This window comes from Cervus canadensis, chromosome X, assembly GCF_019320065.1.
Source record: "Cervus canadensis isolate Bull #8, Minnesota chromosome X, ASM1932006v1, whole genome shotgun sequence".
Classification (NCBI taxonomy): domain Eukaryota; kingdom Metazoa; phylum Chordata; class Mammalia; order Artiodactyla; family Cervidae; genus Cervus; species Cervus canadensis.
Window position 1 is genome coordinate 3,794,466 of NC_057419.1, and position 17,020 is coordinate 3,811,485.

The 17,020-nt window shown below is 43.7% G+C and overlaps 1 long non-coding RNA gene across 1 annotated transcript in view; it reads right to left on the minus strand.

The window, feature by feature from the left end:
• Positions 1 to 17,020, minus strand: part of LOC122435036 — a 30,481-nt gene that overhangs the window by 3,068 nt on the left and 10,393 nt on the right. Inside the window, exon 2 of the long non-coding RNA XR_006267563.1 lies at positions 7,174 to 7,253. This is a non-coding gene — a long non-coding RNA (uncharacterized LOC122435036). The remainder of the gene's footprint in view (positions 1 to 7,173; positions 7,254 to 17,020) is intronic.

Sequence of the window (17,020 nt, forward strand, 5' to 3'; positions counted from 1 at the left end):
GGCATGAGCCAACACATTATAAGAAAGATGTATCACTGGCCTTTAAATTTATGAAGACATGTTTAAAGACATGAGCAGGCAATTCACTAGAAGGATATGGAACTAGCCCAGAACCACGTTAAGAATATAGTAAATCTAACGAAGCTAAGAAAAATAATACTAAAATGCCCTTGAGAACTGAAACTCAGGCGGAAGTAGCATAGATTTTAATAACTGCAGACAGAGACATTAGGAAACTTGGAATAAATGTTTATTGTGTGTTTTAAAAATAAGGAGAGTCATGGAAATCCTAAAATATACCCCATTTGATCTTACAGATATGAAAACCACAGTGCCAGATTAAGCTGATTTTAAGGGTTTCCTGATGGCACAGATAGTAAAAAAAAAAAAAAAAAAAAAAAAAAAAAAAAAAAAAAAAAAAAAAAAAAAAAAACCCTGCACCATGGGTGACCAGGATTCAATCCCTGGGTTGGGAAGATCCCCTGGAGGGGGGAATGGCAGCCTGCTCCAATATCCTTGCCTGGAGAATCCCCATGGACAGAGGAGCCTGGTGGGCTACAGTCCATGGGGTCATAAAGAGTTGGACATGGCTGAGCAACAAAGAACAGCACAGCACATTGAATGTTTGGGAAAGAAAGGCATGTGGGGAGGAAAGAGGGAGAAATAGAAACAAGGGAAATGAAAGGAAGGAAAGAATATCCTCCATTGCTGGTGAGAACAGAGCAACCAGAGATGTCCCTCAGCAGGACAGCACCCCACATGTCCATCTGAGCACTCTCAGCCAGTGTGAAACAACCATCTCCAACTTGGGTCCCACTCCTTCAACCAAACTCATGTGCAGGGTTTACCACTAAGAAGCTAATAGTCATCATGGTTTCTCCTCATTCAAATCCTGATTCACCCAGAAGTGAAAAAGACACGTGTGCCCCAATGTTCATCACAGCACTGTTTACAATAGCCAAGGCATGGAAGCAACCTAGATGTCCATCAGCAGACAAATGGGTAAGAAAGCTGTGGTACATAGACACATTGGAATATTGCTCAGCCATTAAAAAGATCACATGTGAATCCATACTAATGAGGGAATGAAACTGGAGCCTATTATACGGAGAGAAATAAGTCAGAAAGAAAAACACCAATACACTATACTAAGGCATATATATTGAATTTAGGAAGATGGAGATGATAACCCTATATGGGAGACAGCAAAAGAGACACAGATTTATCGAACAGTCGTTTGGACACTGTGGGAGAAGTGGAGGGTGGGATGCTGAAAGAATAGCATTGAAACATGTATATTATCATATGTGAAAGGGATAGCCAGTCCATGTTCGATGCATAAGACAGGGTGCTCAAGGCTGGTGCACTGGGCTGACCCAGAGGGATGGGATGTGGAGGGAGGTGAGAGGGGTATCAGGATGGGGAACACATGTACTCCCATGGCTGATTCATGTCAATGTATGGACAATACAGCACCATTTTGTAAAGTAATTACCCACCACTTAAAATAAATGAAATAAAATAAATACATTCCTTTGCCAAAAAGGGCCTAATCAGTATAGACATTTTGACCTCCAAAAACGCCATGCTTTCCTTCTTTCTTCCCTCCTTCCTCACCCAGCTTTCTTTCAATTTCTTTCTCTTTATACAGCTGTTAAAGCTTGCTTTCCATTTATAGTTATGGAAAAGTCTTGGCTCTATTCCCCATGTTGTACAATGCATCCCTGAGCTCATCTTCCACCTAACTAACACTGCATGCCTCCCACTCCCCCACCTCTGTATTGCCCCGCCCTGTTCCGCTCCACGCTGGTAACCAGTGGATGTGTCTCTATATCTGTGCACCTCCATTTTTATCATATTCTCTACTTTGTGGTATGTTTAGATTCCATAAGTGATATCACACAGTATTTGTGTATCTCTCTCTGAGTTATTTTACTCAAAATTCTACCTTCGATATTGCTCCAAATGTCAATATTCCATTATTTTGATGGGCAGCTCCTCTGTATGCCTTTTTAACAAATGGCACTGACTCCCCACACAGGACACATCTCCCCAGCTAAGTGTCCATCTCTGCACTCACACAGAGAAATTCCAAGTCCTCTTCCTCTTCTCCCATGGGAAGTGCGTCTTTGAAGCTCAGTCTGGAATCAATTCTTCCCCCTACTTTCTGGCAACCTGGACCTTCTGGTCCCATCTCCAACTCCACAGAAGCCATCTCCCTCCCTCCTCACACACTTATCCCCTCCCTGCCCTCTCTGCCCCCCACTATCAGAGAACTCAGAATCAAATATAAATTCACATCAGGTTGATTGTATTTTATTTTCGTTATTAATGTATGCTGTTGCTATAATATTCAGCATCTGTAATGTTGTCCAGTACACATTGGCAAGACCCGCGAGCATTTCTGAGGTCTCTAGACATGGCCCATAGTCACTGGCTGTCCACTGGTCCAGCTGGAATGGCAGGGGTCTCCATGGTCTCTGGGACTTCTCCTGGTTCGTTTTGATTAGCTGGAATGGCAGTGGTCTCCATGGACTTTTGGAGCTCCTCTAGTTCATTCTGATTAACTGGAATGGCAGGGGTCTCCATGGTCTCTGGGACCTCCTCTGATTCATTCTGATTAGTTGGAATGGCAGGGGTCTCCATGGACTCTGGGACTTCCAGTGGTTCCTACCAATTAACTGGAATGGCAGGGGTTTCCATGGTCTCTGGGACCTCCTCTGATACATTCTGATTAGCTGGAATGGTAGGAGTCTCCATGGTTTCTGGGACCTCCGCTGATTCCTTCTGATTCAGCTCTTCATTCTCCTTGGCACTCTGGCTACAGAGCTTTGAGCATCTGATTTTCTAAACCTTTTTAGTGGTGGGAGTTTTATGAGAAGTTTCCATGGACACCTTTACCAGAATGGGATTATTCACACTCCCGGTTACCCTGGGTACCTGGAGAAAATAAGAGAGGGAGCAGAGACTGGCACTGGTTTAGGAAAAAGTGTGAAGACAGGTGGGAACGATGGCTTCAGGAAAAGGGGTGTGGGCAGAGAAGGGTTATATGCAAGGCAAAGGCAGGTGAGGGTGTCTTTTGCGGTGGGGTCCATGGGCTCGAGGAGTTTGGCTGGGTTGAGCTCACCTTGACATTTTCTCTGGACTGCAGTTTATAGGAGGACTTCATCTTCTCCTGCATAACAGGAGGTGGGTGTTCCAGAACTACTCTGGAGCCTTGTGGATTCCCAGTCACCTCAAAAATTGGGAGGATTCACAGTGATCTTCTCAGGGCCGCTAGACACCACTATATATACACAACCCAATGGACCCTCACCCTCATGCTTTATGAGGTCAGCAAGTCTCTTCCCCAGCCAATGGTGGCCCTGGGTGAGCTTTGACATCAAAAAGCCCCACCCTGACCTGTCTACCGGAGGATAGGGAACAATTCACATGATTTGCTATGAGAAATGAGGCATTTGTAATGCGTTATAGAGGCGTCAAATCTCACCTGTCACCCTCACTTCTATGTCAAATCTGATGGGTTACACAGCAGGCAGAGTGCATCTCCTCCCAACCTTGCCCCACAGCCACACTCCTTGGGCATTCATTCTGTTCTCTCTCAGATTTCACCATTATCTAGCTTTTCATATCTTGCCTAAACTCTCTCCATGCCAACTAAGTTGTGTTTAAGTGCTGTGGAAGCGAGAATCATTGCTCGTTCCTCATGCAATGTGGCCTTAATGCACCTTGAAGCCCATTGAATTCTGGGACAGATGACAGTATCCTTTCCATCCTGCCGATTTGTCTCAGTGTTCCCAGAGCTCACCTCCGTTTCCTGGTCTCCAGTCGGAAACCCTTGTGTTAAGGCTGTGAGAATGCAGTGAATACACTTGCCCTTGCTCCACACGGAGGTGTCTTATTTCAAGACTAGGACTCAGGGACACCTCACTAGGAGTATTACCCAGGCTTGTGTTTGAACAGGGTGATGGGGAAGGGGCAGAGAAATGCATGTTTCTGGTTGTGCTGTGGGATCCCATGCAGGAAATGCCCGCCTGCAGCTGCTTAGTATTCCCAGAAGGGGGTGGAGGTTGTGCAGGGCTGTGTGAGCCTTGTGTGCAAAGGTCTTCTCAACACGTGCCCTCACAAATCTCTTTTCTCATCTTGTTTTCTTGCTGGAAGCTCCCTTGGAGCTTACCTCACAGCCAAAACCAATGTGGAATTCATTTCCAAGAGCAGCTGCCATAAGCTTCTAGATTCTTGGATGAAACACTGAGTCATCCTGTCCTGTGCATCTAGTCCCATGGTCTCTCATTGAGCTGGTTGGCTCTGGAGGAAAGGGGAATGGATTGTGTGCTCCACTTCAGTCCTCGTTTTTCCAATGACTCGTAGGGTCAACCAGCCTGAGGTGCACCCCTGTGGACAGTTTGTTGGCTTAGTGGGTCTTCCTGGGTTTCCTGTGAAGTGTTCACATCCTGTTGTCCATTTGTTGCTTACTCACCCAGGGTCCATCACACTGCTGAACTTTTTAAGAGGTAGAAAAAGCACGCCATAAACAAACCCAAAAGATGACTCTTAGAATTGTTAGAAGATCTTAAAACCTGATCAAAAAAAAAAAAAAAAATGGGCAAGATGTACGAGCCAACACTTTATTAGAAAGATGTATCACAGGCCTTTAAATTTATGAAGACCTGTTAAAAGACATGAGCAGCCAATTCACAAGAAGAGTATGGAACTAGCCCCAAACCATGTTAAGAACATATTATATCAAAGGAAGGTAAGAACAATCATACTAAAATTCCCTTGAGAACTGAAACTGAGAGGACGTGACATAGATTGTAGTCATTGCAGACAGAGACATTAGGATACTTGGAATAAAGGTGTTTTGTGTGTTCTAAAAATAAGGAGAGTGATGGAAATCATAAAATAGACCCCATTTGATTTTACAGATATGAAAAACATAGTAGAGATGAAGCCCATTTTAAGGGTTTCCTGATGGGTAAGATATTAAAAAAAAAAAAAAGAAAAAAGAAAAAACCCACCGGGAACATGGGAGAACAAGATTCAATAACTGTTTTGGGGAGATCCCCTGGAGGAGGCAATGGCACCCTGCTCCAGTATGCTTACCTGGAGAATCCCCATGGACAGAGGAGCCTGGCGGGCTACAGTCCAAGGGGTCACAACGAGTTGGAAATGGCTGAAATATGAAGCACAGCACAGCACAGCACATTGAAAGTTTGTGAAAGAAATTCAGTTAGGGAGGAAAGAAGGAGAAAGGGAAACAAGGGAAATGAAAGGAAGGAAAGAAAACCCTCCAAAGCTGGTGAGAACAGAGCAGCCAGAGATGTCCCCCAGTAGGACAGCACCACACATGGCCATCTGAGCACTCTCAGCCGGTTTGAAACAACCACCTCCAACTTTGGTCTCACTCCTTCAACCAAACTCATGTGTAGTGTTTACCACTAACAGGCTAATAGTCATCATGGTTTCTTCTCATTCAAATCCTGATTCATCCAAAAGTGAAAAAGACACATGTGTCCCAAAGTTCATTCCGGCACTGTTTACAATAACCAGGGCATGGAAGCAACCTAGAAGTCCATCAGCAGACAAATGGGTAAGAAAGCTGTGGTACATAGACACAGTGGATTATTGCTCAGCCATTAAAAAGAACACATGTGAATCCATTCTAATGAGGTGGATGAAACTGGAGCCTATTATACAGAGAGAAGTAAGTCAGAAAGAAAAACACCAATACACTATACTAAGGCATATATATTGAATTTAGGAAGATGGAGATGATAACCCTATATGGAAGACAGCAAAAGAGACACAGATTTACAGAAGAGTCTTATCGACTCTGTCTGAGATGGTGAGGGTGCGTTGATCTGAGAGAAGAACATTGAAACATGTATATTATCATATGTGAAAGGGATAGCCAGTCCATGTTCAATGCATAAGACAGGGTGCCCAGGACTGTTTCACTGGGCTGAGCCAGAGTGATTGGATTGGGAGGAAGATGTGAGGGGGAATCAAGATAGGGAATTAATGTACTCCCATGGCTGATTCATGTCAATGTATGGCAAAAACCACCACAATATTGTAAAGTAAATACCCACCACTTGAAATAAATGAAATAAAATAAAATAGAACCCTTTGATAAAAAGGGCCTAATCAGGATTGACTTTTTACCACCAAAAATGCCCTCCATTTCCTTCCTTTCTTCCCTCCTTTTCCCCCACTATTTCTTTCCTTTTCTTTCTGATTATACAAAAGTTAAAGCTTGCTTTGCATTTATATTTATGACAAAGTCCTGGCTCTATTCCCCATGTTGTACAATGCATCCCTGAGCTCATCTTCCACCTAACTATCACTGCGTGCCTCCCACTCCCCAGCCTCTGTATTGCTCGGCCCTCTTCCCCTCCCCGCTGGTAACCGGTAGATGCTTCTCTATATTTGCGCACCTCCATTATTATCATATGCTCTACTTTGTGGTATGTTTACATTCTATAAGTGATACCATACAGTATTTGTCAATATTTTCCCTTCCATGTTGCTGCAAATGTCAATATTCCATTCTTTTGCTGGGGCAGCTCCTTTGTATGCCTTTTGAACAAATGGCACTGCCCCCAAAACACCCAACACAGCTCCCCAGCTAACTGTCCATTTCTGCACTCACACAGAGAAACTCCAAGTCCTCTTCCTCTTCTCCCATGGAGAGTGTGTTTTTGAAGCTCATTCTGGAACCAGTTCTTCCCCCTGCTTTCTGGCAACCTGGACCTTCTGGTCCAATCTCCAACTACACAGAAGCCATCTCCTTCCCTCCTCACACACTTATCCCTTCCCTGCCCTCTCTGACCCCCACTATCAGACAACTCAGAGACAAATATAATTTCACATCAGCTTGATTTTATTTTATTTTCATTTTAGTGTATGCAGTTGCTATAATATTCAGCATCTGTTGTTTTGGTCAGTACTCAGCGGCCAGACACCCAAGCATTTCTGAGGTGTCTAGCCATGCCCCGAATTCACTGGCTGCCACTTTTCCAGCTGGAATGGCAGGGGTCTCCATGGTCTCTGGGACATCCTCTGGTTGGTTCTGATTAGCTGGAATGGCAGGGGTATTCATGGTCTCTGGACCTCATCTGGTTCATTCTCATTAGCGGGAAATGCAGGGGACTCCATGGTCTCAGGGACCTCCTCTGGTTCGTTATGATTAGCTGGAATGGCTGGGGTCTCCATGGTCTCTGGAACCTCCTCTTGTTCCTTCTGATTACCTTGAATGGCTAGGGTCTACATGGTCCTTGGGACTTCCTTTGTTTCCTTCTGATTCAGCTGTTCATTTGCATTGGAATTCTGGCTACAAAGCTTTGAACATCTGATTTTCTTAAGGTTTTTTTGGTGGGAGTTTTCAGAGAAGTTTTCGTGAACTGCTTTGCCAGAATGGGATTATTCACTCTCACGGTTGCCGTGGCCACATGGAGAAAACAGGACAGAGAGCAAGAATGGCATTGGTTTAGGGAAGAGTGTGAAGACAGGTAGGAAAGATGGCTTCATGAGAAGCGGTGTGGGCAGAGAAGGGTTATGTGCCAGGCAAGGACAGGGGAGTGTGTCTTCTGGGGTGGGGTCGATGGGCAAGAGAAGTTTGGCTCGGTTCAGTTCACCTTGACATTTTTTTCTGGACCTCAATTGATAGGAGGTCTTCATCTTCTCCTGGGTAACAGGAGATGGGTGTTCCATAATTACTCTGGAGCCTTGTGGCTTCCCAGTGACCTCAGTCATTTGGAGGACTCACAGTGGTCTGCTCAGAGGCCCTGAGCACCCCTATATATACCTGTCCTCATGGAGCCTCAACCTCATGCTTCATGAGGTCAGCAAGTCTTTTCCCAGCTAATATTGGCCCTGGCTGAACTTTGACATCACAAAGCCCCATCCTGACATGCCTAGCAGAGGATGGGGAGCAATTCAGATGATTTGCTGGGAGAAATGAGGCATTAGTAATGCCCTCAAGAGGCCTCCAATCTCACCATCCACCCTCACCTCTATGTCAACTCTGATGGGTCACACAGCAGGCAGAGTGCATCTCCTCCAAACCTTGCCCCACAGCCACACTCCTCGGGCATTCATTCTGTTGTCTCTCAGCTTTCACCATTATCTAGCTTTTCATATCTTGCCTAAACTCCCTCCATGACAACTAGGTTGTGTTTAAGTGTCTGTGGAAGCGAGAATCACTGCTCGTTCGTCCTGCAATGTGGTCTCAATGCAACTTGAACCCATTGAATTCTTTGCCAGCCGACAGAATCCTTTACACCCCGCCTTCTTCTCTCAGTGATCACGGACCTCGCCTCCGTTTTCTGCTCTCCAGTCGGAAACCCTCGTCTTCAGGCTGTGAGAATGCAGTGAATACACTTGCTCTTGCTCCACACGGAGCTGTCTCATTGCAAGTCTAGGACTCAGGGTCACCTCACTAGGAGTACTACCAAGGCTTTTGTTTGAACAGGGTGATGGGGAAGGGACAGGGAAATGCATGTTTCAGGTTGTGCTGGGGGATCCCATGCAGGAAATGCCCACCTGTGGCTGATTAGTATTCCCAGCAAGGGGTCGAGCTTGCCCAGAGCTGTGTGAGCTTTGTGAATGGTCTTCTCAACACGTGCTCTCACAAATCTCTTTTCTCATCTTGCTTTCTTGCTGGAAGCTCCCTTGGAGCTTACCTCACAGCCAAACCAAGGTGGAATTCATTTCCGTGAGCAGATGCCACAAGCTTCCAGCATCTTGGATGAAACACTTGCGTCATCCTGTCCTGTGCATCTAATTGCCATGGTCTCTCATTGAGCTGGTTGGCTCTGGACGAAAGGGGAATTGATTGTGTGCTCCACCACTGCCCTCGTTTTTCCAATTGACTCGTACGGTCCACCAGCCTGAGGTGCACCCCTGGGGACAGTTTGTTGGCTTAGTGGGTCTTCCTGGGTTTCCTGTGAAGTGTTTACATCCTGTTGTCCATTTGTTGCTTACTCACCTAGAGTCCATCACACTGCTGAAGATTTTAAGAGGTAGAAAAAGCATGCCGTAAACAAAACCAAAAGATGACTCTCAGAATTTTTAGAAGATCTTAAAACGTGATAGAAAAATTGGGAAGAGGCACGAGCCAATATTTTATAAGAAAGATGTATCAATGGCCTTTAAATTTATGAAACATGTTTAAAGACATGAGCAGCCAATTCACAGGAAGAGCATGGAACTAGCCCCGAACTACGTTATGAACATATTAAATCTAACGAAGGTAAGACAAATCATAGTAAAATTCCCTTGAGGATTGAAACACAGGCAGAAGTGGCATAGATATTAGTAAGTGCAGACAGAGACTTTAGGATAGTTGGAATAAATGTGTTTTGTATGTTCTAAAATTAAGGAGAGTCATGGAAATGCTAAAATAGACTCCATTTGATCTTACAGATATGAAAAACATAGTGTCAGATGAAGCCCATTTTAAGGGGTTCCTGATGGATCAGATAGTTAAAAAAAAAAAAAAAAACACCTGCAACATGGCAAACAAGGATTCATCCCTGGTTGGAAGATCCCTGAGATAGGGGAATGCAGCCTGCTCCAGTATGCTTGCCTGGAGAACCCCATGGACAGAGTAGCCTGTTGGGCTACAGTCAATGGGGTCACAAAAAGTTGGACCCGGCTGAGGAATGAAGCACAGCACAGCACAACACATTGAATGTTTGTGAAAGAAAGGCAGGTAGGGAGGAAAGAGGGAGAAAAGGAAACAAGGGAAATGAAAGGAAGGAAAGAAAATACGCTGTTGCTCGTGAGAACAGAGCAACCAGAGATGTCCCCCAGGAGGACAACACCACACATGTCCATCTGAGCACTCTCAGCTGGTTTGAAACAACCATCTCCTACTTTGGTCCCACTTCTTCATCCAAAATCATGTGCAGGGTTTACCACTAACAGGCTAATAGTCATCATGGTTTCTCCTCATTCAAATCCTGATTCACCCAGAAGTGAAAAAGACACCTGTGCCCCAATGTCCATCACAGCACTGTTTACAATACCCAGTGCCTGGAGGCAACCTAGATGTCCATCAGCAGACAAACGGGTAAGAAAGCTGTGCTACATACACACAATGGAATATTGCTCAACCATTAAAAAGACCCATGTGAATCCATTCTAAAGGTGGATGAAACTGGGGCCAATTATACAGAGCGAAGTAAGTCAGAAAGAAAAACACCAATACACTATACTAGGGCATATATATTGAATTTAGGAAGATGGAGATGATAACCCTATATGGGAGACAGAAAAAGAGACACAGATTTACAGAAGAGTCTTTTGGACTCTGTGGGAGACGGTGAGGGTGGGATGATCTGTAAGAATAGCATTGAAACATGTATATTATCATATGTGAAAGGGATAGCCAGTCCATGTTCCACGCTTAAGACTGGGTGCCCAGGACTGGTTCACTGGGCTGACCCAGAGGGATTGGATTGGGAGGAAGATGTGAGGGGGAATCAGGATGGGGAATACATGTACTCCCATGGCTGATTCATGTGAATGTATGGCAGAAACCCCCACAATATTGTAAAGCAAATACCCACCAATTGAAATAAATAAAATAAAATAAAATAGAATCCTTTGATAAAAAGGGCCTAATGAGTATTGATTTATTGACCTCCAAATACGCCCTTCTTTTCCTTCCTTGCTTCCCTCTTTCCACCCCCCCTCTTTCTTTCCTTTTCTTTCTGATTATACAACTGTTTAATCTTGCTTTCCATTTATAGTTATGACAAACTCCTGGCTCTATTCCCCACGTTCTACAATGCATCCTTGAGCTCAATTTCCAACTGACTATCACTGCGTGCCTCACACTCCCCCACCTCTGTATTGCCCCGCCCTCTTCCCCTCCCCTCTGGTAACCTGTACATGCTTCTATATATTTTTGCACCTCCATTATTATCATATTGTCTACTTTCCGGTATGTTTCCATTCTATAAGTGATAGCATACAGTATTTGTCAATCTCTGTCTGAGTCATTTTACTCAATATTCTACCTTCCATGTTGCTGCAAATGTCAATATTCCATTATTTTGATGGGGCAGCTTCTTTGTATGCCTTTTGAACAAAATGATCTGCGCCCCCCCCCCCCCAACACGAGACAGCTCCCCAGCTAAGTGTCCATCCCTGCATTCTCACAGGCAAATTCCAAGTCCTCTTCCTCTTCTCCCATGGGAAGTGTGTCTTTGTAGCTCAGTCTGGAACAAGTACTTCCCCCTAATTTCTGGCAACCTGGACCTTCTGGTCCCATCTCGATCTCCACATAAGCCATCTCCCACCCTCCTCACACACTTATCCCTTCCCTGCCCTCTCTGCCCCAAACTATCGGAGAACTAGAGACAAATATAATTTCACATCAGCTTGACTTTATTTTATTTTTGTTATTAGTGTATGCTGTTGCTATAATATTCAGTATCTGTGAGTTTGGCCAGTACTCAGCGGCCAGACCCCAAGCATTTCTGAGGTGTCTAGCCTTGCCCCAAAGTCACTGGCTCTCCACTGGTCCAGCTGGAATTGCAGGGGTCTCCATGGTCTCTGGGCACTCCTCTGGTTCCTTCTAATTATCTGGAATGGCAGGGGTCTCCCTGGTCTCTGGGACCTCCTCTGGTTCCTTCAGATTAGCTGGAATGGCAGGGGTCTCCATGATCTCTGGTACTTCCTTTGGTTCCTTCTGATTCAGCTGTTCATTCGCATTGGAACTCTGGCTACAGAGTTTGAGCATCTGATTTTCTTAATGGTTTTTGTGGTGGGAGTTTTCAGAGAAGATTTCTTGGGCAGCTTTGCTGGAATGGGATTATTCACCCTCACTGTTACCCAGGCCACATGGAGAAAAGAAGACAGGGAGCAAGAATGGCACTGGTTTAGGGAAGAGTGTGAAGATAGGTTGGAACAATGACTTCAGGAGAAGGGGTGTGGGAAGAGAAGGGTTATGTGCGGAGTAAGGAAAGGGGATGGTGTCTTCTGTGGTTGTTTCGATGGGCAAGAGGAGTTTGGCTGAGTTCAGTTCACCTTGACAGTTTTTTCTGGACCTCAATTGAGAGGAGGTCTTCATTTTCTCCTGGGAAACAGGAGGTGGGTGTTCCATAACTACTCTGGAGCCTTGTGGCTTCCAAGTGACCTCAGTCATTTGGACAACTCACAGTGGAATGCTCAGAGCCCCTGAGCACCCCTATATATACCCGTCCTCATGGAGCCTCACCCTCATGCGTTATGAGTGCAGCAATTCTCTTCCCCAGCCAATGGTGGTGCTGGGTGAGCTTTGACATCACAAAGCCCCATCCTGACATCTCTAGCGGAGGATGGGGAGCAATTCAGATGATTTATGGGAGAAATGAGGCATTAGTAATGCCCTCAAGAGTCCTCCAAACTCACCTGCCACCCTCACCTCTCTGTCAACTCTCATGGGTCACACACACCCCGCCTTCTTGTCTCAATGATCCCGGAGCTCACCTCCATTTTCTGCTCTCCAGTCAGAAACCCTTGTATTCAGGCTGTGAGAATGCAGTGAATACACTGGCCCTTGCTCCAAATGGAGCTGTCTCTTTTCAAGTCTAGGACTCAGGGTCACCTCACTAGCAGTACTACCCAGGCTTTTGTTTGAATAGAGTGATTGCGAAGTGGCAGACAAATGCATGTTTCAAGTTTTGCTTGGGGATCCCATGCAGGAAATGCCCACCAGTGGCTGATTAGTATTCCCAGCAAGGGGTGTGGCTTGCCTAGAGCTGTGTGAGCCTTGTGTGCAAAGGTCTTCTCAACACGTGCCCTCACAAATCTCTTTGCTCATCTTGTTTACTTGCTGGAAGCTCCCCTGGAGCTTACCTCACAGCCAACACCAAGGTGGAATTCATTTCCATGAGCAGCTGCCACAGGCTTCTAGATTCTTGGACGAAACACTGAGTCATCCTGTCCTGTGCATCTAGTTCCCATGGTCTCTCATTGAGCTGGTTGTCTCTGGAGGAAAGGGGAATGGATTGTGTGCTCCACCTCAGTCCTCATTTTTCCAATTGACTCATAGGGTCAACCAGCCTGAGGTGCACTGCTTGGGACAGTTTGTTGGCTTAGTGGGTCTTCCTGGGTTTCCTGTGAAGTGTTTACATCCTGTTATCCATTTCTTGCTTACTCACCCTGGGTCCATCACACTGCTGAACATTTTAAGTGGTAGAAAAATCATGCCGTAAACAAACCCAAAAGATGCCTCTTAGAATTTTTAGAAGATCGTAGAACTTGATAGAAAAATTGGGAAGAGGCACGAGCCAATATTTTATAAGAAAGATGTATCACTGGCCTTTAAATTTATGAAGACATGTTTAAAGACATAAGCAGCCAATTCACAAGAAGACTATGGACCTAGCCCTGAACCACGTTAAGAACATATTAAATCTAAGGAAGGTAAGAAAAATCATACTAAAATTCCCTTGAGAACTGAAACTCAAGCCGAAGTGGCATAGATTTTAGTCATTGCAGACACAGACATTAGTATACTTGGAATAAATGTGTTTTCTGTGTTTTAAAAATAAGGAGAGTCATGGAAATACTAAAATAGACTCCATTTGATCTTACAGATATGAAAAACATAGTGTCAGATGAAGCCCATTTTAAGGGTTTTGTGATGGATCAGATAGTAAAAAAAAAAAAAAAAACCACCTGCAACATGGCAGACTAGGTTTCAATCCATGGGTTGGAAAGATCCCCTGGAGGGGGGAATGGCAGCCTGCTCCAGTATGCTTGCCTGGAGAATCCCCATGGGCAGAGGAGCCTGGCAGGCTACAGTCCTTGGGGTCACAAAGAGTTTGACATGCTTGAACAACGGAGCACAGCACAGCCAAGCACATTGAATGTTTGTGAAAGAAATTCAGGTCGGAATTAGGGTGATGGTGGCCTCATAGAATGAGTTTGGAAGTTTACCTTCTTCTGCAATTTTCTGGAAGAGTTTGAGTAAGGTAGGTGTTAGCTCTTCTCTAAATTTTTGGTAGAATTCAGCTGTGAAGCCATCTGGTCCTGGGCTTTTGTTTGCTGGAAGATTTTTGATTACACTTTCGATTTCCTTGCCTGTGATGGGTCTGTTAAGATCTTCTATTTCTTCCTGGTTCAGTTTTGGAAAGTTATACTTTTCTAAGAATTTGTCCATTTCATCCAAGTTGTCCATTTTATTGGCATAGAGCTGCTGGTAGTAGTCTCTTATGATCCTTTGTATTTCAGTGTTGTCTGCTGTGATCTCTCCATTTTCATTTCTAATTTTGTTAATTTGGTTCTTCTCTCTTTGCTTCTTAATGAGTCTTGCTAATGGTTTGTCAATTTTGTTTATTTTTTCAAAAAACCAGCTTTTAGCTTTGTTGATTTTTGCTATGTTCTCTTTAGTTTTTTTTGCATTTATTTCTGCCCTAATTTTTAAGATTTCTTTCCTTCTGCTAACCCTAGGGTTCTTCATTTCTTCCTTCTCTAATTGCTTTAGGTGTAGAGTTAGGTTATTTATTTGGCTTTTTTCTTGTTTCTTGATGTAAGCCTGTAATGCTATGAACTTTCCCCTTAGCACTGCTTTTACAGTGTCCCATAGGTTTTGGGTTGTTGTGTTTTCATTTTCATTCATTTCTATACATATTTTGATTTCTTTTTGATTTTCTTGGTTTATTCAAAGTGTGTTATTTAGCCCCATGTGTTTTGAATTTTAACAATTTTTTTCCTGTAATTGAGATCTAATCTTACTGCACTGTGGTCAGAAAAGATGACTGGAATGATTTCAACTTTTTTGAATTTTCCAAGACTAGATTTATGGCCCAGGATGTGATCTATTCTGGAGAAGGTTCCGTGTGCACTTGAGAAAAAGGTGAAGTTGATTGTTTTGGGGTGAAATGTCCTATAGATATCAATTAGGTCTAGCTGGGTACCATTTGTGTCATTTAAAGTTTGTGTTTCTGTTATTTTCTGTTAGTTGATCTATCCATAGTTGTGAGTGGGGTATTAAAGTCTCCCACTATTATTGTGTACTATTAATTTCCTCTTTCATACTCGTTAGTGTTTGCCGTACATATTGCGGTGCTCCTATGTTGGGTGCATATATATTTATAATTGTTTTATCTTCTTCTTGGATTGATCCTTTGATCATTATGTAGTGTCCTTCTTTGTCTCTTTTCACATCCTTTATTTGAAGTCTATTTTATCTGATATGAGTATTGCGACTCCTGCTTTCTTTTGGTCTCCGTTTGCGTGAAATATTTTTTTCCAGCCCTTCACTTTTAGTCTGTATGTGTCTCTTGTTTTGAGGTGGGTCTCTTGTAGACAGATATCATGGGGTTTGTTTTTGTATCCATTTCAGCCATCTTTGTCTTTTGGTTGGGGCATTCAACCATTTACATTTAAGTAATTATTGATAGGTGTTGGTCCTTGGCCATTTTACTGTTGTTGTTTTGGGCTTCACGTTTATACAACCTTTCTGCATTTCCTGTCTAGAGAAGATCCTTTAGCATTGTTGAAGAGCTGGTTTGGTGGTGCTGAATTCTCTCAGCTTTTGCTTATCTGTAAAGCTTTTGAATTCTCCTTCATATCTGAATGAGATCCTTGCTGGATACAGTAATCTAGGTTGTAGGTTATTCTCTTTCATTACTTTCAGGACGTCCTGCCATTCCCTTCTTGCCTGGAGGGTTTCTATTGATAGATCAGCTGTTATCCTTATGGGAATCCCTTTGTGTGTTATTTGTTGTTTTTCCCTTGCTGCTTCTTAATATTTGTTCTTTGTGTTTTGATCTTTGGTAGTTTGAATTACTTATGTGTCTTGGGGTGTTTCGCCTTGGGTTTATCCTGTTTGGGACTCTCTGGGTTATCTTGGACTTGCGTGGCTATTTCCTTTCCCCATTTAGGAAGTTTTCAGCTATTATTCCTCGAGTATTTTTCATGGCCTTTCTTTTTGTCTTCTTCTGCTGGAACTCCTACTGATTCGAATGCTTGGGGCGTTTCAGTGTCCCAGAGGTCCCTGAGGTTGTCCTCATTTCTTTTGATTCCTTTTTTTCTTTCCTCTCTGCTTCATTTATTTCCACCATCTTATCTTCTACCTCCCTTATCCTATCTTCTGTCTCCGTTATTCTACTCTTGGTTCCCTCCAGAGTGTTTTTGATCTCATTTATTGCATTATTCATTTTTAATTGACTCTTTTTATTTCTTCTAGGTCCTTATTAAACATTTCTTGAATTTTCTCAATCTTTGTCTCCAGGCTATTTATCTGTAACTCCATTTTGTTTTCAAGATTTTGGATCATTTTTATTATCATTATTCTAAATTCTTTTTCAGGTAGATTCCCTATCTCCTCCTCTTTTGTTTGACTTGGTGGGCATTTTTCATGTTCCTTTACCTGTTGGGTATTTCTCTGCCTTTTCATCTTGTTCAGATTGCTGTGTCTGGAGTGAGCTGAACAACGAAGCACAGCACAGCACAGCACATGAATGTTTCTGAAATAAATTCAGGTACGGAGGAAAGAGGGAGAAAGGGAAACAAGGGAAATGAAAGGAAGGAAAGAAAATCTTCTGTTGCTTGTGAGAACAGAGCAACCAGAGATGACCCCCAGCAGGACAGCACCACACATGTCCATCTGAGCACTCTCAGCCAGTTTGAAACAACCATCTCCAACTTTGGTCCCACTCCTTCAACCAAACTCATGTGCAGGGTTTACCACTAACAGGCTAATAGTCATCATGGTTTCTCCTCATTCAAATGCTAATTCACCCAGAAGTGCAAAAGACACGTGTGCCCCAATGTTCATCATAGCACTGTTTACAAAACCAGGGCATGGAAGCAACCTGGATGTCCATCAGCAGACAAATGGGTAAGAAAGCTGTGGTACATAGACACAGTGGAATATTGCTCGGCCCTTAGGAAGAACACATGTGAATCCATTCTAATGAGGTGGATGAAACTGGAGCCTATTATACAGAGCGAAGTAAGTCAGAAAGAAAAACACCAATACACTATACTAAGGCATATATATTGAATTGAGGAA